Source organism: Ursus arctos, unplaced genomic scaffold, assembly GCF_023065955.2.
Source record: "Ursus arctos isolate Adak ecotype North America unplaced genomic scaffold, UrsArc2.0 scaffold_21, whole genome shotgun sequence".
In the NCBI taxonomy this organism is placed as follows: domain Eukaryota; kingdom Metazoa; phylum Chordata; class Mammalia; order Carnivora; family Ursidae; genus Ursus; species Ursus arctos.
In genome coordinates this window covers 23,598,046-23,621,332 of record NW_026622886.1, presented here as the reverse complement: position 1 = coordinate 23,621,332, position 23,287 = coordinate 23,598,046, and the positions used below count along the sequence as shown (strand labels likewise).

Sequence of the window (23,287 nt, the reverse complement as noted above, 5' to 3'; positions counted from 1 at the left end):
TTCTCATTTTACAGGTAAGCAAATAGAAGTACAACATTTAAGTAGTGACCCAGCTAGTAAATGCCAGAGTCCTTGATCTTGACCAATATGAAATCCTACTTCTTCTATCTCGTTGTTGGGGAGGTTATCAAGAGGACATAACTGCCACTTGAACTGTGAGCTGGACCCTGGCAATTGGAGGCTCCTCACCCCCCTCCCCTGTCCTTGGAATGTGCATTCTGCTTGCCTTGCCTCCTCCCAAAAGCCGCCCCAAGGATGTAGCCTTGAGATAGTGATGTGGTATTGAGACCATCTGGATGAACCCAGTTAAGGTCTCTATATAAACTTTGAAGATTTGGCGGGTGGGTGCAGGGATCTGTTCATTTTCTGGTCTCCCGAGACAAGTCTCATGCATAAGCTCCCTTGTTTATTAAACCTGCCGCCTGCCAATCCGGGGGGGCTGCCTCTTTCTTCAGTCTCTCTCTGCCCTCTGTGTTGGGGGCCCAATTTCAGACTATTCAGATTCCGTTTCAGGAAGCTCCTGAGGAGCTTGTGATTGAACATTCATAGAGAAGGGGATGAATATACTAGAGAAAGAGTAATCAGTAGGTGAAGATGGTAGTTCTTAAATAGCAGGAGGAGGGACATGAAAATCCACAGGTACGCTCATTGAAAATCAGATTCCCATCTACCCACGGGGTTTCTGAGTTAGTAAGTTTGGCTTTTTTCAGCACTCAGTCCAAATGATTCCAAGGCAAGCGATCCAGGGACACAACTTTAAGGAATACTACTTTGCTTTAACAACCGGGAAAAATAAGCATAGATGCAGGGAGGTGGGTGTGTTTGGTAGAGGAGCTTGGGGAGGTAGCCCTTTAATGGCCTCTGTGAAGTACGATGTAGCACACACAAGCAGGACAAGGCAAACCTGGGTGTCACCTGAAAGATCCTCACCAACTATGAAAGAATTGAGAACAACCCACCCCTGACTTTGAGAACCATTGTCCCAGTGGATTACTCTGTGACTCGTCCGTTCTTGTCCCCCAAACGGTTAAAAAGCATGCTATGTCTATTCCTCAAGCAATTGCAGGAAGAAATATGTATCCTAAGAGAGTGAAAGGAAAGCCAGGTGATTGAAGAAAGACTAGATGAAGAATAGAACTAAACCAAGTCTGCCAAGGTTGCTACAGACTACAAGTCCTAGAAGAAGGAACCAATAAGATCCAGAAGAAGAAAAGATGTATTTTTGGTGGAAGGGGAAGCAAATGGGAGACTTGGCTTATTTATAGTGTCCTTGTGTTTGCAATGAGTATTGTTTAAAGCTTAACTTTATTCCAGAATTATTTCCCAGAACTTCCTACCAGGCCTCCCGGAACACTGAGATTCACATATGAAAAATTGACAGGGACAACAGGGGACAGCTGTGGTCTTCAACTTACATAGCTAATGGCCTTTCCCCGATTCTTACAGCACCAAAGAGCACCAGCCAACACATGCTGTAAGGATGTGACCAGCTGTAGGGAAAACATTCATTATCAAGGAGAATTGCCCAACTCCTCAGTCTTCCGCTATGGAGGAAAAAAAATCGACAAATGGAAATATCAAAAGTTGACTTCTCTTCGTTCTTTCATTGTCGTTGCCTGTTTCAGTCACCCACAAGAAACAAACCCATGGGTTTGAAGTTATTTTGAACTGTCCACTATCTGTATATTTCACAATTTATAATCCACATATAACCCAAATGCTTCACTTAGCCAACAATTTCCATTGTTCCCTCCTCCTCACCCGTAAATAACTTTCCTGTCACCTTTAACTAGAGGAAAATGCCTAGCTTAAGTTTAACCTTGTCCCGCCTCAGCCTGCTACCGTGAACTGAAATTGTCACCATCCAGTGAACAGCAAGGAGCCTTCTGGCTTCTGGTTCTCCATATAAGGAACTTGCACCCTTTTATCCTCACAAGTAGAAAGCCAACAGACTGAAAAATCTTGTCTTATACTTGAAAAAGAGGGGAGGACATAGGGCAGAAACCATGCCTCACAAGACGGGAGAGATACACAGGGAGATACAGGGGGTCACAGCTCACAGGAGAGAGACTCAGGTGCGGAAACCACCTGGGGAAACAGTGCTGGGCCAGGAAAACCTGAACGGCTTTGGACAAATAGCTGGAGGCTCAGTGTGGACAACTCTGGGGGAGAAAAACTCCAGAGAGACCCAGTCATGGGGGTCTTACGATATCCACAGTATTGTAAGAAGTAAAAGGATCACCTCCGGCCCCGTGAAAGTGAACTGGGTGCAAAATGTAGCATCCTCGTCTTCAACGCCACGTGAATTTCATGGGAGAGGACATAATTCATTCACTAAATGGAACTGGGAGCAGAACTTCCCTAGGTAACCAGGGAAAAATGTCCATGAACGCAGGCCAAGCCAAAGCTGCCATTCCCGGCCTCGTGGGCAGCCAGCCCACCCTTTCGGAAGTGCCTCAGACAGGCCTGTGCTGTGTTTCTCCAGCAAGGAAGTTTCCTGTAGGTCGCAGTGGCTCCTGGCCTGACACTGGGCGAACAGCCAGAGCTCGGTCATCTGTGCCCCTCATCCTGTCAAGGGGAGCAGTCAGAGAATCCCCATTTAAATGACCTCAGCAGAGCTGATGGAAAAACAGGAGGAGAAAGAAGAAATATGCAGGACAGTCCAAGGGGTTATGGAGAATCATTTAAATGCACATATACGTAATACAATATTTACGTAGACGTATAATAGGGGTATGTACCTAACACACAACATACATAATGTATACTAGGTCTATATGCATGTGTACATGTACATGTGTATATTTTCTGTATTTTCTGTATCATATGTATTTTATATATAGGCATAAATATAAAAATACATACACACATATATATACATATATATGTATATGTATATATGTGTATATATATGTATATATATATGTATATAAAATATTGCCTTTCCTTTTACCCAACACATACTGGCTTTGATTTCAGGGTTTCAGAGCATAACCAAGAGACTCAAGAGAATTAAAATTAAAAACACAGAGCAGGTTTCTAGCAGGAGAGATGGTTGTTGTCGAAACTTGATTTGCAAGGCCAGGCTGAAAAGCTGATCCAGCCCACGGCAGACGGGTGCCTGAGGAAAGAAGTGATTTGGCAGCCGCTTCCAACATCCTTCCATCTCCAAACATACAAGTTCAACAACCCACGCTGTTCCCTCATTCTTCCTCCAAATAGGAAGAAACACTTCTGGTAAGACATCTGTTTTCGCTCCCAAATGCCCTCAAAACACACTGAACAGCCGAAGACCTGCCTGCTGGGAGGGGGCTGGCGTGGAAAGGGGCGGGCTTGGGACCACTTGGGTGGCAGGCAGATCTTTCCATGCCCCAGGCACCTGGCCTTTGAAGTTTGGAAAACTTCATCCATGGCACATTGATTTTCATGTACTTTGATTCTTCGGGACATTAAGAGATGTGAAGAGGATAAACTTGCCTCCCCAAAGGAAAAGGGAGAGCAGAGGAAGGACTTATGGATGTGCACGTTTTCCTGTCACCACAAATAATCCCGTAATGACCAGTGCAGTCTGTACTCAAACAGGCCTACGGCTGCAAAGAGAAGACTCCTTGCTTCCTTAGTGATAATAACATTCCTAATGGCAGTGGATCGGTGAAGCATAAGTCTCCTTAGATGACTGAAAAGATCCTTGTTTAAATGGCAGAACGGCATTGCCTGTCCCAAAGCACACAGGACAAGCACACTGTGGTTCTGCTCCCAGCTGTTTTTGTTATTTTCTATCTCAGAGGAGCCCAGCCTGGCTGCTGTCTCTCCCGGCTGGACTGTTGTCCTACTGTTAGAATGCAGTTTTAACTGAAGGTAAACATCACTAAAGCAAACCGCGGATCTTTGAGCAATTGCAAAGAGAAGGCTCGTCCCTGTGGGATCGCATGTTAAAGCTCAATGTGACGTGACAGAAGCCTGCTGAACTAGAGGATGGGAGGCCCTAGCTACGAGGATTCTCAGAACTGCCTCCGTCAGCATGGGAGGCTCCCGACGACCTGTCTCCATCTCCCTGTCTAGGCCTTACACTCAGTTCTTCCAGTCTTCTCCAGTCATGTTAAGCTTCTTCTTGCCTCGGACTAACCATGAATTTAATGCCTCCCTGGCTCTTCTTGAACTGGCTCTCTCCCCTCCCCTTTGCAACTCTAACCAGCCCGAAGAACCTGGCTCCTCGGGCACGTGAGACTTTAGACCACTGGATTGTCCCTTCTCCGACGTCTGCTGTATTCTCTCTTGCATACAATTAACTGACCTTTCAAACTATCCTGTTCCCTAGTTATCAGCACTATACAAGCAATTGTCTCCTTAAATATGTGTAAACAAATATGTCAATGAAAAAAGATATTATATGTGGTCTAAAAAATAAGACACATTGATGGGTAAAAGGGGGGCCAGGGTGGGAGTGAAATTTTAGATGGGCAATCAGGGAAGACACCATGGAGGAGGGTACATTTGAAATGAGCAAAGAGGCAGCCATACACAGGACCAGGGAAGGTGCAAATGCACAGAATTCCAGGTGGCAACTCGAAAAGGCCTAAGAGGAAACTCCCTAGTGGTCTGGGAGGAACCAAAAGAAAGCTGGTGTGTGATGGAGAAAGTGATATTGATGAGAGCAGGAAAGAAGGCAGCAGGAGATTGTGCGGGGCCATGTTGGCTGGATAAGGAGTTTGGGTTTCATGCTAAGAGCAATGGACAATCCCTAGAGGACTTTAATCAAGGAAGCAATTGAAGCTGGTTTATGTTTTTGACAGATTTCTCAGTTTGCAGTGTGGTGAACAGACCAGAGCCTAGAAACTGACCAGTTGGGATTCTAGGAAAAAGTGAGAGAGGCTGGCCCTAGGGTGGTAGCCATGAAGATGAGAAGTGGTCCAACTGGGGACATATTCTGAAGATATTGCTGGCAAGATTTGGTAATGGATCAAATACAGGTCATGAGGGAAAGATAGCAATGAAAAGTAGTTGCTAGAAAAAATAACAATTGCTAGATTTGGGGTCTAAGCAACTAGACGTCACATGACCCCGGTGGACTGATGTTTCTGTAACATCTCAGTCAATAAACATTGTTATTACCTACCAATCGTTGAATACCTATGATGTATTGTATTTGTTTTAGCCATTACTTATAAGTGCTACATAAGCTTGTAACGTAGGCATTGTGACCAGAATTTGACAGATGAGGAAAGTGACCCTCAAGTGGTTAATTTGCCCAAAATCACACAGCTGAGGCAGGTTTCAAACAACATCCGATGTGACTTCAAAAATCTATACTGGTTCCATTCCATTATAACTCCCTTTACTTTTCCACTGAGTGCATTAGCACAGAAAGGAGACCAGACAGAAAGACAGTAGAAGTGAACTTCATTTCTCTCTGGATAGTGGGATTACAGAAGACTTTTAGTTTTCTGTACGCCTTTCTCAGAAGTATTTTGTGTTTGGTTGGTTAGTGGTTTGTGTGTTTTAATTTTCTGTAAGGAAAGTTGAGGAATCTAAAGCCAGGTCTGAAGACAAGCAGATTCAAATTCCTGCACTACACCTCAATAGCTATACATCCTCCCGCCAATGCCTTAGCTGCTAAGAATGTTAAGTTCCTTGACTATAAAGTAGATGTAATAACATTGATGTTGGAGGAGTGTAAGGATTAAGTGAAAAATGTAGGGAGAATTTAACAGAATATCCAGCAAATAGCAAACGCTCAATAAATAAGTGGTATTTATTTTAGTGGTAGCTTCCCAAAGTGGACACAGCACAATTTTGCAAGTCAGTATTTTATTTGCTGTGATTATTTCTATCTCACTGGATGAGGCAAATCTGACAAAAGACAAAGTGACTTGCCTAATAGGATAAATTAGAGCTAGGACAAGAATTCTCATTTCTCACTTCCGGAACATGTCCACTAAATCACCCAGTGTCTTGTATATCATCTATTTTTTAAACTACTAACCAATTACTTGCTTCTAGATTCTGTAGGCATCCAAACCATAGCTGCTACAGACTAGACATTCAAATGAATAAACTATAAAGTCATGTAATCGTGCTCAAGGAAGACTCCTACATCAAAGTTCTACCAAGAATACACACTGCTGAAAAATCTGTGCTAGCAGGAAAATTATCCGAGCTTTTTCATTTGGAAGATCTACAATCTGTTAAATATGTGTCCTAAAAGAAATACATTTTCTAATCTACTTTATCAAGTCATGTGACATAGTGAATTCTGAAATCTGCAACACAGAGATCACTTCCTTGTAAGGCTAAAACAATTCCCTTGAAGTAATTGCTAAAATGGGAAGCCATCCTGATAGCTGGCTAATTTTCAAAAACACCAGAAGAATTTAGCAAAAATTACAGATTTCTCCAAATCCAGATTCTCAGAGATTCTGATCTAGTGTACCTGGGATGGGGTCTAAGAATAAATGTTTTTTAAGAGCTGATCATTGGTAACCAGGGAAATGCAAATTGAAGTTGCAGTGAGATACCACGTCACAATCATTAGGAGAACTACAATCAAAAAGATAAGTGTTGGTGAGGATATGGAGACACTGAAATCCTCTTACCCTGCTGGTGGGAATGTAAAATTGTGCAGCAGCTTTTGAAAACAGTCTGACATTTCCTCAGAAATTTAAACATAGAGTCACCATATGACCCAGTAATTCTGCTCCTAGGTACAAACACAAGAAAATTGAAAACATATGCCCAGTCAAAAAGTTGTGTATGAATATTCATAGCCGCATTACTCATAACAGCCAGAAAGTGGAAACAACACAAATGTCCATCAAACAATGAAATGATTAATAAAATGTGATCTGTTTATACAATGGGAGATCATGTGTCCATAAAAAGTAGGAAAATACCGATACGTGCTGCAACATCCATGACTCTTGTGCCAAGTATAAGAAGCCAGACATGAAAGACCACCTATGGCCTGACTCCATTGATATGAAATGGCCAGAAAAGGCAAGTGTATAGAGGCAGAAAGTAGATTGATGTGAGGGTGGGAATGCCCTTCTCGTGGATATAAAGATTTTGGGAGTGGATATCTAGTGGATATAAAGATTAGAATATTCTATAATTGCTTGTGGTGATTGTTGCACCACTCTGTGAATGTACTAAAGCCACTGAATTGTACAATTGTACAATTTAAAGCATACATAAATTAATTATATCTCAGTAAAGGTGTTATATTTTTTAAAATGTTGCCCAGGTGATTTCGATGTGTAGACTGTTCTAAATTCTGGCTACTCAAAGTATGGACCATGAACTAGCCGTATCTGCAACACCTGGGCGTTTGCTAGCAATACAGAATCTCAATGTTGGGCTGAAACCTGAGATTTTGCATTTGAACAAGAACCCTGGGTGGTGGAAACACATGTTAAGTTTGAGAAGCTCTGCTCTTTGAACCTTCTTAGAACATGTCTCCTCAGTCCAAATAACGGAGCATGGGCTTTGCCCTCCTTAGTGCCTAAATTAGATGAGCATGCAAACATCAACGGGTCATTCAATTATTGGAAAATTTGCCAAACGTCCTTGGCAAAGTGAAGACTTTCATAACTAAGTCTCCTTCGTATATCATAGGAATTTTATTTTTTTATATTTTTTATATTTATTTAAGAGAGAGAGATTGAGAGAGAGAGAGAGCACACAAGCAGGGGAAGCAGCAGAGGGAGAGGGAGAAGCAGACTCCCCACTGAGCAGAGAGCCTGATGCAGAAACCCTGAGATCATGACCTGAGCCAAAGGCAGATGCTTAACCGACTGAGACACCCAGGTGCCCCTGTCATAGGAATTTTAGGTGTCACTATCCCACGGGAGAACAGAATGGTGTTTCTGATTTTAGTGGAAGGGAGAAGAGGATTATGTTAATTTGATAGCCAACCAGAGCTGAGGTGGAGAGGTTTAGGCAGTGAGAGTTGAGGAGAAAGCAAATATTTTCATGATTCAACCTACAACATCAGTCTCTTCTTCATTGTTTTTTGTTTGCTTTCACTTACTGTAATGAACAATTTATGACTTTTTTTTATACTGTCACAAGACAGCTGTGATTTTCTTTCACACTTGATGTAGCCATCATGTGTTTTATCCTATCTCCACCAGTTAGGGGGCCTTTTTCTTTTTCTCTTCTTTCTTTTATTTTTTATAGCCTTGCTGAGGACGTTATGCTAAGAGATACAAGCCAGACACAGAAAGACAAATACTGGATGATGCCCCTTTTATGTGGAACCTTACAAAGTCAAACTCCTAGAATCAGAGAGTAGGGTGCCTTTTTTAAAATTTAATTCTGCATCCCTGAGCTGTTATGTTGGGCCCGAGGGGCGGTGTTTTTAAGCCGACAGGCACAGCATGGTCACTTGGTATTCCAATTAACACTACGGGGTCAACTTACCTCAAATGCAGGTCATCACGCACTCACACAGAATTGTAAAAACCACAAAACTTTGCAGTAAGAGACCATTTTTATGTCCTTATTCTATTCACAGTGGCTGTGTTGCACAGCTGTTGGATGGACAGTAGATTAACCTCGTTTGAATCTCAGGAATACTGCTTAATAGCAGTATGATTTGTGCAGAGTATTTAAGCCTCGGTGTCCTCTTCTCTAAATTGATATAATAGCGTCATAAAATTGTTGTAAGGAAAAGATGGCATATAAAGTACTTAATACACTTCTTAGAACATAGTAAGCTCACGATAATGTTTAGCTAGTATTATTATCATTGTCATCAAGATTCTAAGCAGGGATATCAGCAATGCATGACAGTATATTTGCTTTTAAACCATTTTCTAATCTGACTATAATTTAGTTTAAAAAGATGGAATGTATTTGTGGTAAACTTTGACAATCTATAAGGCAAAATGAGTTTAGACGTAGGCTATAGAACATCAGGTAAGATGTCTGAACGCCTGAGTTAAAGACGCTTACCAGAGAGTAGCCAGCCTGTATCAATCTTTTATGTCAACCAGACAAGTCGGTTATCAATAATACTGCCTGTTATGGGTTGATAGGTTGGACTGTGTCCCACTCAATATTCATATGTTGAAGTCCCAACCCTAGTAGCCCAGAAAGTGACCTTATTTGGATATGGTGTTAGTGCGGATGTAATTAGTTACATTAAGATGACACCATACTGGAGTCAAGTGGGTCCCTTATCCAATATACCTAGAGCCCTTATAAAAAGGGGAAATGTAGACATAGACACATAGGGAGAACACTATGTAAAGATGAAGGTAGAGATCTGGGTGATGCTTCTACAAGCCAAAGAATGCCAAAGATTGCCCATAAACTTCTAGGAGCTGGGACAGAGGTGTGCAGCAGACTCTCTCACAGCCTTCAGAAGGAACCAACCCTGCCACACCTTGACCTAGAACTTCCAGCCTCCAGAATTGTGAGACAATACATTTCTGTTGTTTGAGGCATCTGGTTTGCGTGCTGCGTTACGGCAGCCCTAAGAAACTAACCAAGTGTCAATGAGTGGCTCGGGAGCGAATGATGCAGGCCAATGGTTTCACATGTTTTGCCTAATTCAAATCACTGGGAGGGCTGCTTAAGACTATACAGCCAGGCCTCCCCTCCAGAGTTGCTAATTCAGTATATCTGGGGCAGGGATGGAGAATTTATGTTTCTCATAAGTTCCTAGGTGATACCCAGGCCATTAACTTAATCTCTTCATGAGTCAGTTTTCTCTTATATAGCATAATAATGGATGTTGCAATCACAAAGATGCCAGATGTATTAAATGAGTTAGTATATGTAATGTAATGGTAAAATGATATATAGCATTATGTAATGACTTGCTTTATTATTATTATTATTATTACTCTTAAGCATGTTAAGTATTAAGGGGATGCTAATAAGAGGTTGCTGTTGAGAAAAGCTTTTTTTTTTTATTTTTATTTGTTTATTTGAGAGAGAGAGAGCACAAGCAGGGGGGCGGGCAGAGGCAAAGAGAGAAACAGACTCCCCCCTGAGCAGGGAGCCTGACATGGGACTCAATCCCAGGACCCTGGGATCATGACCTGAGCTGAAGGCAGATGGTTTACCAACTGAGCCAGCCACCCAGGTGCCCCGAGAAATCCTAGAAAAAGCTTTTTAGAGAAAAGCGAGTTTTGAACAGTTCTCATATAAAGAAAAAAAATCAACTGAATTGATTCACCCACTGGAGACTTTCCAAAGTCATTATAGTAACTGGTAGGAAAAGTGATTAGGAAGTTGAATACTCTAATGAGCCTAGATGATCAACACTGGTGACAAGTGCCCCAAGTCTGCATTTTAAAATAAATTAAAATAATACAGATCAGGGAGCAAGACAAACTGAGACTGTCTTTCTTGGCCAAGTAACCACCATGTTCTTCAATATTTATCTGGATATGAGCACACTCATATGAGGTATATATTGTTGTCATCAACCCAAAGAGGCCCATGATAAGTCACTTTTTAGTTGCAGGAATGGAGAACTTAACCTTCGAAGGGGTCACTTGACAAGTCTCAGACCATTGCACTCCTAGAAATTTCACCGAGTAGGGAGGCCCCCAAATTTCTGTGGGATATACTTCCTACCTCCCAGCTGGCAAATGTCTTTACCAAGTGGCTCAAAGAGTTGCTTCTTCTCCTCCCCAGGTCCAATCAGCGTAACACCATCACTCTAATGATCCAGTGGGAGGTCTTGTGGAAGCGATTCTGACTGCATTGGTGACGTCGGGGTGAGTATTTAATGATATACGTGCAAAAGGTGCTTAATGCAGTTCCAGGCCTGACCAAATCCTTGACAAATGTGACTTATTGTTGCTCTGCTCAGGATCGATTCCATACATCAGGATGCTAAGCAGGGACCAGCAGCCGCAGCGGCTGAGGAAAGCTGATCATAGAATTGGCTTCTCTTCTACAAAGTGCTCTCGCTTGTCCTTTCCTTATTTACCGTGAAATTGTTTTTCACAAGATATGAATGAACGTTTTACACAACACCCCAATAAATATTTCTAAAATTAAAGCCCCACTTAATTGCATCTCAGCAATGTTCCCTTGTGACTACCCCATTAGGCTTAATGAATAATTCACTGGCTTCCTAGGGTGTGTTGTATTCATCTTAAGAGCAAGAAGAAATCATTTGGTGTTTGCCTTTTAGCACCCCCCCCCCCTTTTCCTCTTTGCAAATGGAGGCAAACAGATGTCTAGCAGGACAAACCAGCAGGCTGTGGAAGGTACGGCTCGCCCACGCCAGGTTAGGTGGGAACTAGACCACCTCCACCCCTCGTCCTGGCAGGCAAGGCTGTTTTGGGGCCTCTGCCCTCCCCAGACACTTGCACAGCCGCTGCCTCCTGGGCGTTGTGGCTTAAGCCATGCCGGGCAGACGGCAAGATAGACGTCAGGCTGTGGGTGAGCCGCTGGCAGTGGGGATTTTGCTCAGCGAACTGCAGGCAAAGGGAGGATGCTTGGGATCCCCAGGCTGCAACTGCCCGGCGCCGGAGGGTCGCGTGATCGCAGCCGCAGCCAGAAGCCTCCTTTCTCCCAGCGGAGCTGCGGGGGAGGGGGGAGGGGGAATGATGAAAGGACTTTCCTTCTGACATCTTTCATCCACCCCAGGGCATCACCTGTTTGGCAGCAGTGCAAGTCACAGCCATATGTCCGTCTGATTTATTCCCTTTTTTACTGTTTCCATTAAAAGCCAAGAATTTCCTTCTACTGCGACTTCCTCCCCCATTCCTGAAAAGAAGCCCTTAGAACTGGCCTGTAAGACTCCAATGTACCAAGATTGAGAAAGGGGCATGGACCCTGGCTCTTCCAACCAGAATGTGCCTACCCCTTCATATTAAAATTATAATAGCTGTCACGGATACAGAGTCAACTCTATGTCTAGCAGGATTATTTCATCTAATACAAAATAAATACTATTATTATCACAATTGTACAGATGAGAACACTGAGGCTAATAGAGGTGAGTCAACTTGCCTAAGGTCACATAGCTAGAGCAATGAGGCTAGGTTTGAAACTTGGGTGGGGTAGCTTCCCCCACTTATCTGCTAGGGATCCGTTCCAAGATCCCCCAGTGCACGCCTGACACCATGGATAGTCCTGAGCCCTGTATATATTATGTTTTTTCTATACCTACATACTTATGATAAAGTTTAATTTATAGATTAGGCACAGTAAGAGATTAGCAAGAATAACTAAAAATAAAATAGAACAATTAGAATATACTGTAATAAAGTTTTCGTGAATGCAGCCGTCTGTTTCTCTCAAAATATCTTCCCGCACTGTATTCCTCCTTCTTGTGATGAGGTGCAGTGATAAGATGTTTGCATGAGGAGATGAAGTGAGGTGAATAACGGGTATTGTGACAGTGTCAGATTACTATTGACCTTCTTACTATATGTCGGGGGATCATCTGCTTCCGGATGGGTTGACCACAAGTAACTGAAACCCCAGAAAGCAAAACTTCAGACGACTGTAACCTGATTCCAGAGCCAAATTCTCGAATTTCCAGATTCTCCAACCCCATCCCAACCCCTTTCTTTGGCTGATATCTTCTCTTTTCGATTTTTTTTTTCCTTTTTAAATTTGGACCTCAATTTGTGATTTGACCTACATGAATGACAAGCCCTGCGTCTTTGCTCAGTTTGGTGATAAGAATAGTGCGTGCATAACTGGGTGTTAGACGCAACTAATGAATCATCTAGCTTTACATCGGGAACCGGGGATGTACTGTATGGTGACTAACATAATATAATAAAAAATCATTAAATAAATAAAGAAAGAAAGAATAGTGCATGCATTAAAAAAAAAAAAGAATAGTGCATGCATGGGAATCTATACACTTAGTTCTTTTACCCTTTCAAGTTCTCCTTGTTTTTTGAAAATCTCCTTGGAGCTATTTGGAATATAATAGCACAAAAACCAATACGGTCTAGATTGCCAAGAAACTGAGTAAAATCCTATGTAAGAACTGGTGTGTCCCCAAATGATATACTGGAGACCTTTAGACTTGACGTTGGATGCCTGGGTTTTAGTGTTGCCTCTGTTCGTTGCTATGTAGCCGACCCCAGTCATGTCACTCAACTTCCTGAGTTTAGGTTCCTTTTCCAGAAAATGAGGGAAAGCTGCAATATCTGCTGCAGGAACGCTGTTTTGAGGATGACACCTGGTGAGGTATTACGGTTGCTCTCAGCTCTCACCATGACCCCTCCTTCTGCTGCCTTTCATCAATGCTCTGTAACCAAGGGAAGGACGGGGCACTATGAAGGATGAGGGGTGAGACAGGTAAAACTGCTGCCAGTAGGAAAGCGGAAAAGCTCTTCTCACTTCCTCTGGGAGCCTCCTGGGAGGCACCTCTCTGCCCAGCACTGGCTCCAGTAGCTCCCAGGTCTGAAGGGCCCTGCTTTGTGGGAAGGTCACATCCTGGTTCCCACAGTTTCAAAATTCAGCTCTGAATCATAACCATTCTCCCTCACGTCCTCCACACAGGCAGCCTATAACAAATGGCCATCAGAAAATCCCTATCGTAGGGGCGCTTGGGTGGCTCAGTCAATTAAGAGTCAGACTCTTGATTTTGGCTCAGGTCCTGATCTCAGGGTCATGGGATTGAGTCCCCCTGCCCTCAGGTGCTCCATGGTCAGTATGGAGTCCGCTTGTCTCCCTCGCCCTATGTCTTTTCTCCCTCTTGTGCACGCACACATTCTCTCTCTCTCTTTCTCTCTAAAATAGATAAATAAAATAAAATATTTAAAAAAATAAAAATAAAATGCCCATTGTCAGTTCATTAGTGACATGAAAAAGAAAATAAAAGAAAATGTGTGTCTTGATTGAGCAGTAAACCCAAATCAGGGGTTCCCATGCATTCTCCTCAGTACTCCAGACATAATTAGAAATGGAGGCACACAGTGAAATTATGCCTTCTATGAAAATAGTGCCTGGGTTAGTTTGTTGTAGTTAGGTTGGAAAAAAAAAAGACACTTAAAACTTCTGGAAATAATTATAGCCAAAGAGAACTTCCCAGTTCCTCTCTAGAGAACGACTTTGACTTTTGTTTCTTCATTGCACTCCTTATCACCTGCCAAGGAGTCATGCATTGTCGTGAAAATCTATAGTGGGCACCACCATCTTTGCCCTTCCTTCCCTGGGCTTGACCGCGTGTGCGGCAGCCCCTCAGCCACACTGCTCCCGCCATTGTCACTCTCCTCCCTCTCCCCATAACTTCATTTTTCTCACTACTGCACAGCTTCTCCATGTTATGCTTGCACTGTTTCCAAGTCTGTCTCAAATAGGAAGACATCTCAAGACTTATCAGCACCCTTCGCACCTATACTAGGACTTTCTTAGGTCTTTGGACTGAGTATCATTTTAAAGGGAGGAAAGAGGAGAGAGAAGCCAGGCGATTTGTGACAATAAACACACACTGAGGCAGATGAGGGTGGGGTAGGGATGTGGGAGAGAAAGCCTAAGGCCACCTGTTTGGAATAGATTAGTGAGATTTAAACAAAAACATCCCTAAATTTCCACTCAACCCCCAGGATAAGGGTGTGTTTTCCAATTTCTTACTCCCACCCTTTACCCTGAAAAGGGAGAAATGAAGAGAGATCGGCTTGAGACCAAATGGGGCAAGGCTCTCTCAGAGCAAAATGGAGCCTTGACTGGGGCTCATGGGGTGGTCCACACTCTGGGACACAGACAGCGGGAGAGGAAGCAACAGCTGCAGGAGCTTACCTCCATGGAGAAACTGCCAGATGACCCAGAACTCGGGATTGCGTTTCACAGAGGGGGGTGCCCAACCCCCCTGAGATAGGACATTATGTACTCTTTCAGGACAGTAGCTGTACCATGGTGATGGTATTTCCTGAGTTAAAAAGGCAAAACAAATAAGCTAACCAAAGACTTTATAAATTGGTAAATGCAATTATATAAGTAGATTCTATAATACATCTTATGTAAATACATTTATTGAGATTTAAACCATTTTATTAGAAAATAATAAAATTAAGATTGTCTTAGAAAAAGGTTGAACATATATTTGTACTGTACTTATACTTATAATCACTCCCTGTAGGGCTTTAGGTATGTGCTTGAATGCTCTTGCACGCGTGCGCACACACACACACATGCACGCTTATACACTCTTATACATATGCAAGCTCGCTAGTGAGTATTTTGAAACGACTTAGCCTGATCATTGATGCATTTCAATCATGTTCTCCTAGAGAAAACTCTAATCCCTCAGAAGGTCCTTATTAGTGAACTGGCACAGCCTGGCTGATGGGGGAAAATGATCATACCCGGTAATGGTTATGCTGACATTTAGACAGATTGGCTTGACCTTCAGATTTCACAGTGTGCACCATGGCATTGGGACTCACTGTTGACTGAAGTCAAAATTAATGCAAACTGTTTGGGGCTATTTGGTCATATTACTAAATGTCCATTCCTTTGACCCAGAGATTCTACTTTTAGAATGTTTGAGGACTTCTGTAACTGCACTGTTTTCAATGTGAAAATTGAGAACAACAGAATGTCCATCAATAGGAGATTGGTTAAGTAATTTGTTATTCCCATAAAAAAAACACAATATAGATCCATATGTATTGACATGTAAAGATGTTCACAATATATAGTTTAAGGGGAAATGGAGATTGCAGACAGTATATAGAACAATACAGAACATGGCTGGATTTTGATTAATGGAAATACGAATTATATATATATGTACATATAATATATAAACATGCATACATCCTAGTTATGCATGGCAAAAAATCTGCAACAAAATATTAACAGGGTTATACATGGACAGTGTGATTATATCTCATATTTTTTAAAAGTTATTTTTTGCAATGAGAAAATATTATTCTATAATCAGAAAACATAGCAAAACTATTTCAAGCAAATCCCTCTAGGAGGAGCTTCCTTACCTACATGTGCATAGCCAGTCTTCTCCTGTGCACAATCTTCTCCTGAGCACACGAGCCGAGTCCCACAGGGATGGCCAGTTGTGCTCTGGGGCCAGGGGAGGGTGCCGTGGAAGGGACTCATGCTGGAGCCACAGCCAGACTGGCCTCTACGATCTGTTTCACACTGGCATTTTGGCAAGACTGCATGCCAAGCACCAAGATGGTGACCAGGCAATTAACGCACAAATTCATCTCTGACTAATCTGTGATAGATAAGTTGGCTCTTCAACTTGAGAGTTTGGGAAATATAGAGGGTAATTCACTGAACACTGACTTGGGATCATTTACTATGATATTTAGGTGCACATGTCCATACATAAGCCTGTCTAGCGTGATTGCATTTGGTATATTCATGGATGTGTTGTTCATTCCCAGCAATGTGTATTACTGCGTATCAGGCAGCGGTTGGGGCATTCAAAGCTTTCATGTGCACAATGATTCAACAAAGCAAAGCAGTCAATTCTTGACTTTTGAATTCCAAAAAAAATGTTTGACACCAGAGGGACAATAGCATCAGAGGAAAAACAGTCAAGCAGCTGAAGGACTCTTGGCATGCTATTTTTAGCTCTTAATGAAAAGGTGTATGTGAATGATTCTTGTTCTAAGAGCAAATCATCCATCCCAACTTCTCCCCCACCCCAATGAGAGATAAAATCCTACAGAGGAAGGTAAACGATAAGAAGCAAAGAAAAAGTAAGATGTTTCCATGCTGTTCAGTGCCTCTAAGAAAAGGCTGTGCATCCAGCCCCTTCCCATAACCCAAGTCAGGGCAGTCAGAGGACAACAGAAAAACCCAAGGTCTGTTTGGGATTCTGAGAGTAGAAGAGAAGGTGCTTTGTTTCCCAGGTGAGGTTTGGGGCCAAGAAGGAGCTGCTCCAGCATAGCATGAGAACTATAAACAACCAGTGCTCAGGAGAGATGTATAAGCAGAGAAGTCTAGAGAAGCTTCACGGAGGGCCTCGAGCCCTAGTGGCACAGTATGCAGCCAAGAGCCACACGGACGTGGTGGCAATGGGCCAGAATAAACCCCTGCAGTTGGAGTAAGGGGGCATGATACCTGCTCCCTCATGCTTAGATAGTATGCTTGACCCCAGAACATAAATGCAAGATCAAGAAGAAAACAGGAAGGAAAGAACACACATGTACCGAGTCTACCTTGAGTTTACAAAGCTTAAATTGCCACCACTTGGGAGATTTTGTTAGAAATAAGTTCGGTTACGGGAAACTAGAAAAAATTAATGTGCACCCTGAGTTGTGCATAATAATGTACTTGAGCCACATAAGCTGAGGATCTCAGCTGAGGGATTCTTCTCCACCCAGGGAATCCTTGGCATCAGCCAAGGCCATTCTCAATGTCATATCTAATCTTGCTGACCTGCCCCCACTAGCTATGCTGATCATTCTGGCTGGCCACGCACTTAACCAGTGTAGCCTCACACAGACCACTATATTTTTCTGGGACCCCCCCCCCACCCCAGTACATGTGTCCTTGGGTAGACCCTCTTACAATTGCAAGGACCTTTACATCTGCCCTTTATTTGATAGGAAAAGAAATGATTTGGAGTAGAACGTCACTGTTCTAAAGGACTTATTTCTATTTCCTTTATAAACACTCTTTCCAATCCTCCCCCTCCCCAACACACACACACACACACACACACACACACACACACACACACACACACATTTCTTTCAACGTGCATGTGCCTTTCCAACAACTAGACATAAACATCCTGATCTTGGCTGTCCAGCTGGAACCAGGAAAGGCAAAAACAAAACAGTCATTTCTGTATTCCAGTGCAAAGTCTTCAGTGTTCTTCACACCCTCTAGTCCTACATCACCGCTAGATGCACACCATAAACAAGAAAACGAGGGACTGGGAGAAAAAGGGCTACCAGAGGCCATCCCAGTGCTCAAGTTCAAAGATAATATATCAAGAATGACCAGTGATCCCTTCATAAACCTTTAAAAAATGTTTGGCTCAAAAAAGATTAGCTCCAGCTGGTCCAGTGAAAAAAAGATGTGGTGCAGAAAGCAGCAAGGGTTACCTCACATCGTCAAAACTTCGAGAGTGATCATTGGAAGCAGCCAAAATATAATGTAGACAGAAGTAAATTTAACTTGAATAGTGCTTTTGAGAATTTCAATTCCTCTGAGTGCCCAGAGGTTTGTATAGCTTTTATATTTGATTAGCAATTTCACCTTGAGAGAGAAGAAAGAGACACAAAGGAATTACATTATATGGAAAATGCATCATTTTTATCCTCCTTCTTACAACAGGGGGACCGTTGAGAGTCCGCAAAAGACTTACCTCCATGCCCTACTGGCTTCCAGTTTAACTGCAGGGTTCCACAGTCATTCCACAACACAAGTACAATTTCAATATCCATTCTACAGGGAATTTCCAGCAACGTGGGAATCTGGGGCTGCACATCTTGTTGATGGAGTACTAGTGTTTTAGTAATTTGGCAGTTATGTGCCAGACCAGGAGAGACCAGTTGGGTCCCTCTAAAACTGATCACTCTGCAGTGTATTTGCTTGTTTATTTGGCTGCCTGCACACTAGAATGTGATCTCCATTTGGCCAAAGACTCTGTTTCTTCCCCCTTATATCCTCAGCCCCCAATTGCCATTTAATATTTGAGGGATACGTTAATAAGTTTCTTAGAGGTTTCAAGTTCCAAGGTGATGAGGAGAAACACTTAAGGGATAGTGGTGGCAAAATTCAAGTATTTCCCAAGGGGGCCCCTCCAAGAGGATCAGAACGGGATCCTACACAAGCAGGATGGCCTTCAAAGAAGGTGTCTAATTCCGGTACACCTGGCATAGTCAAGGACCAGAATCTGCTAACTTTTTAGCCATCAGGTAAAGCACTAGAGAATTTTTAAAGTGGAAATAAGCCATAGAACGTACACCACCAAGAGAACCCTAATGTAATCGATGGACTTGGGATGATGATGTGTCAACATAGCTTCATCAATTGTAGCAAATGTAACCACTCTGGTGGGAGGTGTCGATAATGGGGGATATATTAAAACTTTCCACACCCTGGAAGGCTCCCTCATGTTCTTTCCAAGTCAGCATCCCCCAACCCCAAAGGCAGCCACAATTCCCACTTCCGTTACCATAGGTTGGTTTTGCCTAAGGCCAGATCCAACTCTTGGGCCCAAAGAACCACCTCATCACTGCTGTTGTGATTATGGATTTTCAGACAATTCGAACATGACGGTTTAGATGGTTCAGAAAATCCTTCAGTCATTTCTTTTGCTTCAGGGTCAAAGTGGCAAGGAGCTAGGCAACAGAGGCTTCCTAAATTATTAATACTGTCATTCTCTGACCCACAGATGAGAGGCCAGGTTGAGCTGCACCCAAAGAGAGAAAAAGCCTGTGTAGGTTTCCACAAGAGTGGGAGAGCCTAGCCTCATAAAGAGAGGCCAGAGGTGGAAAGAGTACTGCCTAAGGCCCTCCATGTGCATCCTGAGGAATTGAAAAGGGGCTGCTTTTGATTACCTGGACTGCACTATTAGGGGCAACGTCATCAGAGCCTAGGAGTAGGTCTGCCCATGAACTCTCGTGGAGAGCAAAAGAGACACACCAAAGGTCCCACCATGCTATGATCCTATTCCAGACACTTGGGCATGTTTTAGCGGCATCCACTTGAGACATAATCTTTTCAAAATTAACGCATTTACTGGGCATCTACTCTGGGTCGCCTGACCCAGGAGCTGTTTTGTGTACATTAGTTCAATGGATCCTCAACAGCTGTCTCATGTCGTAGGTATTATTTGTGTTGGTACAGTCTTGACGCTTACTTTACAGATGAAGAGCTCATGAATCAAAAAGCTAGGTAATTGTTACAAAAATCACATAATAGGAAGTGTTGGCTGGACACTGGACCCAAGTCTGCCAAACTCCAGCTTGTATGCTAATTAATTATAATAATGGCTACCGATTCTTTACCCATCCCTAGGTCTATGCCCCTACCATGTACCTCTACGGTTCCCGCCGGTTCTCACTCTGCTCTCAGGCACATGTGTCTTGCGTTAGCCAAGGAAATGACACAAACAGACTTGAAAAGCACTTTCCCAAATGGGCTTCCTGTTCTCACTCGTCTATCATGGCCTGAGACCATGTGTGCTAGATAGGGGCAGTGCCATCTCAGTGGGTCCCACTGAGGCCATCGTAAATCAGCTAAAGCCAACCAATTTCCCGGCATGAGGGAGTCCAGCCTAGATCAGCTAAGCCCTGTAAACTTACGAGCAGAACAAATGCCTCTTGTTGTAAGCCACTGAGGCTGCGTGGTTATCTCCGCAGGATTATTGTGGCACTGGATAACCAACACACCACACTGCGCCTCTAGTCAGACTGTCTGGGTTTATATCCTACCTCCGATACCAGCTGGGTGACCTTGGGACATGACCCAACCTCTGCCTTAGTTTCCTCATCTGTATAATGTGGATCATAATAATATCTCATGGGGCTAAAAGTTTAAAACTTGTTTATGAAGTAGAAGTTGTATAAAACCTCGCATCAATCTTGAGCACACACCTTAATAGATTTTTACATATATACATATGCATATGCCTGTATTGAAATATTTCTAGGTCTCCAAAAAGTCCCCTCATCCTCTCACAATCAATAACACCTCAGAAGGAACCACTAGGCTGACTTCTATCATCATAAATTAGTGTGGCTTGGTTTTGAAATGCATATAAATGGAATCATACAATAGATACTCTTTTGTGTTTGCTTTCTTTCTTTTTTTTTAAGATTTTATTCATTTATTTGACAGAGAGAGACACCGAGAGAGGGAACACAAGCAAGGGGAGTGTGAGAGGGAGAAGCAGGCTTCCCGTCGAGCAGGGAGCCCAATGCGGGGCTCGATCCCAGGACCCTGGGATCATGACCTGAGCCAAAGCAGACGCTTAACGGCTGAGACACCCAGGCGCCCCTTGTGTTTACTTTCTTTCACTTCAGATAGCCATGAGACCATCCATATTTTGTATATGGTACTGGTTTGTTCTTTATCATTGCTATATGATATTTCATTGTACAAATACACCACATTCTATTATCCATCCTACTACTGTTGATGGACATTTGAGTTGATTCCAATTTGGAGCTCTTGAAGCATTATAAATGTTCTCGTATGTGTCTTTTAGTGGATATTAGATCTCGTTTGTGTTCCACTCGTCCACCTAGGAGTGGAACTTCTGGATCATAAGATACACATGTTTTGCTTTATGAATATTGCCAAAACAATTTCCAAAATTCTGTACCAATTTACAACCCTACTAACAACACAAAAGAGTTCCAGTTAATTTTCATTCTTGCTAACATTAAGAGTGAACAGTCATCATAGACTGAGAGAAGATTCTGTAATTACAAATAATTGACAAAAGACCTTCTGGAGAAAGAACTACAAATCAACTCTATGATCAAAAATTTCTACAAAAAAAAAAAAAAATAGACAACCCAACTAAGAATGGGCAAATGACCTGATCAGCTCTTCATAAAAGAAGATATTCTAATGGCCTGTAAGTAGGTGTTCATCATCACCAGTTACCAGGGAAATGCAAATTAAACCACAATGAGGCAACATTACCACGAAGAATGCTAAAATTAAAAGGACTGACAATCCCAAGTGTTTTCTTTTGTTTTTAATAAATGGCATCTCCCTCTATACATCTTTCAGCAGCTTGGGTTACTCACTCAACAAATGGGCTTAGAGATCTGAACGTGTTGCTACGAATAACACTAACGCATCCCTTTTAATTCCTTAGAATTACATGATATGAAAATACCACAATTTGTTTCTATGTCAATAGAAATGTATGTTGTTTCCAAATTTTTTCACTTTTATAAAGAGTACAACCGTGAGCATTCTTCTATGTTCCTCCTTCTGTGATGTGCAAACGCTTCTCCACAGTAGACAATAAGAAGTAAAATTTGGGTGTCACAGGGAGTATGCATGTTGAGCTTCTCTAGGTACTAACAAAATACCTTCCTTATCAATTGTACTAATTATCACCCAATCAATAGTGTATGAGAATATGTCATGATACCTCCTTCCCAGTACTCGAGGTCAGCAATTTTTTTTCATTTTTTAAAAATTGATGTTTAAAATGGTGTATTATCTTAATTTTTATTCCCTGGATCACTAGCGAGGTCATAGCTATTGCCCCCCTCCCTTTTTTCTGTCATTCATTTTTCTTACCAGTGTGCATTTCTTATATGTATCCTCAATCTGTTACAGGTGTTGCAGACGTTTTCTTCCAATCTACTGGCTATTTTCTAACTTTTTTATTGAACTTTGCTGGGTAGGGGTCTATAAAGTATGATTAATGAAATTTATCAGTATTTTCCCTTTTGATTTTTGCTTTTATCTCTCATTTATGAGTGTCTTCCCTATGCTAAAGAATTTTTTTGTGTTGCATAGTTTTAGTGTGCATGTTTTTAATCCACCTGAAGTTTAATTTTTTTTTTTTTCCAAATGGAGAGCCAATTTATTGAATCACCCATCCTTTCAACTGTGGTCTACACACCAGAACTATAACAAACCAAATTTGTGTGTAAGATAAGATACACTTCTAACTTCTGTTCTGTGTCATTGATCTGCTTATCTATTCCTGCAGCAACAACACACTGTTTCGATTAATACACTTTATTTTATTTCCTAGCAAGTACTGTTGGCAAGACATCACTCTATAATTCCTTTTCAAAATTGCGTTAGCTATCCTTGCACATTTACCCTCATAAAATTTTTAGAATCATCCTGTTACATTCCATTTGAAAATCCTTTTTATGTTTTGATTAGGATTGCATTGAATTTGTAGATTATTTGAGGAGAATTGACATTTTAAAATATAGAGTATTTCTTTTTTTTTTTTTTTTTTTTAAAGATTTTATTTATTTATTTGGCAGAGAGAGAGACAGCCAGCGAGAGAAGGAACACAAGCAGGGGGAGTGGGAGAGGAAGAAGCAGGCTCATAGCGGAGGAGCCTGATGTGGGGCTCGATCCCACAACGGCAGGATCACGCCCTGAGCCGAAGGCAGACGCTTAACCGCTACGCCACCCAGGCGCCCCTAAAATATAGAGTATTTCTTAATCCTTCAATGATCAATCCTTTCATTAATTCGATCTTTTTTATATGCTTCAGTAAAAGTTTGCAGTTTCCTCCACAAAAGTCTTATGGCGTCTTTTTATGTTATTTTAATTTTTAAATGAGATCTTTTCCCCCCCTATTTTATGTTCTAATAGGGCATTACTGCTGTACAAGTAAGTTTCTGATTTGTCTTATTTTTACATAGTATTTCCTTTA

General features: G+C 42.1%; 1 long non-coding RNA gene across 2 annotated transcripts in view; it reads right to left on the bottom strand.

The window, feature by feature from the left end:
• The window catches only part of LOC113256193 (uncharacterized), an 83,419-nt gene that overhangs the window by 11,986 nt on the left and 48,146 nt on the right, over positions 1-23,287 (bottom strand). The window contains exon 5 of one of the 2 annotated variants that reach the window (XR_008960827.1): positions 14,945-18,168. The exons of the other annotated variant lie outside the window; for it this stretch is intronic. This is a non-coding gene — a long non-coding RNA (uncharacterized LOC113256193). Of the gene's footprint in view, positions 1-14,944; positions 18,169-23,287 lie in introns of those variants that run through there. 2 annotated transcript variants of the gene reach the window in all.